We start from the raw sequence: 1,694 nt of genomic DNA on the forward strand, positions 1-1,694 counted from the left end.
ATCATCATGGGCTCTAATCAACTGTAGAGTATTCGTCAATCAACCTGAAATATGTAATATTATTTACTTTATATTTACGAAAAATTATCATTTTCTTTTTATGAAAATTTTGAGTTTAAATTTAAATGTGATTAGAATAATATACATCAGTATTTAACATTTTATCATAGGTAATATTCTATATATTTTCTGTGATTTTATGCTAAAATGTTTAGTTTTGTGAAAATATTACTTACCTATAATATTTAAACGAGTTGCTGAATGTACAATTTGTTTATCACGATGTCAAGTTCTAAATCTTGTATTGGTTGTCTAAAACTGTTTGATTTTGCTTAGTTATATATAGTATCCTATATTTTATTAAACAAACTCAAAATAATGTTTATAATTACCTTCATCAGCCTTCATATCATTAAAGTTATTTTTATCACTTATCATTATCAGTCATTATGTAGTTATTTGTTCATTTGTTGCTCTGTTTGTTGTTGTTTGTTTTCAAAGATCATTTTTGAGGTTAATGTCATATGAAACTTTTCGTAATTAGGCAACTGGTAAATGACGTGGGACGATAAATTAATAGATAATAAGATAATAATAAACGTATTAAGTTAAATATTTATGTATTAATTTAACATATCTATTTCATGTTTATAAATTACATAATTTTTAATTTGGTATACCTTTAATTTTATATATTCATAATGAAATGAAATATATTTCGATATAACGTTTGGCAACCACGCAACTGAAGTGCAAGCGACATCTGTGCAAAAGAAGCAAAACCTCCCAAAAAAGTGAGAAAAGAAATCTAAAAATTTCAGACTATTCAAATGTCACTCCAATATTTTTCCAAATTGGAGTGAAATTAGGGTGACAATTTTTAACACGTAAGGAGCCATCTGGATTATGTGTTATCTGTGCTAATATTTAAGGCCTGACTGTTTTGACAGTTCTACCGAAGTGGTCGAGAATTAGTAGTCGTAAACAAACCTATTGGTTTCATTAGTTTCGCAACAAATTTATGTTTTTACGCGTTTCTATGCTAATAAAATTATACTAAATAATTTTGAGTGTACTTTGAATGAATAGTGAACTATCTAGATCCGATTCATAACATCGTACCCGCGAAAAAAAACATACTTTCGGTAAAATTAAAAAAACTGTGTCCGGGCTAGGAAAAAGTGGGGGAATTGATATAAAAACATAATTAATAGCGTTAGTGTTAGTGTATAGTGTTAAACCAACGTAAGTGACGTATATTTTTAGGTAAACAGTTTTCGTTTATTTATTTTTACTTTGTGAAATAAAAAATGCCGCGACATTGTTCTGTGCCTTGTTGTAGCATCAATTATAATAAGTCCTCAGGATCTGTTTCTACGTTATCTTCCCCAAAGGACCCCAAAAAACATAAGAAATGGATATCTGCTATCCATCACGAAAAAGGTTTCACTAACAAATGCTATACTTCTGCTGTTTGTAAGAAGCATTTTGCAGAATGCCATGTGATAAGGGAGAATTCGGCTAAAAGGTCACAATATTAACTCTAACTAGGTCACGCCCAAAACCTACAGAAAATGCTGGGCCTACAATTTTTCCAAATCAACCCTCTTATATGACTGTGCATGTTCACATAAAGAGAAATCATCCTGAAGAAAGAAAACAGTATTTGGAAATTCAGGATGAAATAAATTTTG

General features: G+C 29.2%; 1 long non-coding RNA gene across 1 annotated transcript; it reads right to left on the minus strand.

The window, feature by feature from the left end:
* LOC115887007 lies at window positions 1-557 on the minus strand. The gene is made up of 3 exons (XR_004050989.1): window positions 393-557; window positions 237-318; window positions 1-44 (listed from the first exon to the last, which is right to left on the minus strand). It is a non-coding gene; the product is annotated as an uncharacterized LOC115887007 (long non-coding RNA).
* Window positions 558-1,694: the final 1,137 nt, after the last annotated feature.

The sequence above is a fragment of the Sitophilus oryzae genome, unplaced genomic scaffold (genome assembly GCF_002938485.1).
Source record: "Sitophilus oryzae breed Bouriz unplaced genomic scaffold, Soryzae_2.0 scaffold_551_pilon_pilon, whole genome shotgun sequence".
Taxonomy (NCBI): domain Eukaryota; kingdom Metazoa; phylum Arthropoda; class Insecta; order Coleoptera; family Curculionidae; genus Sitophilus; species Sitophilus oryzae.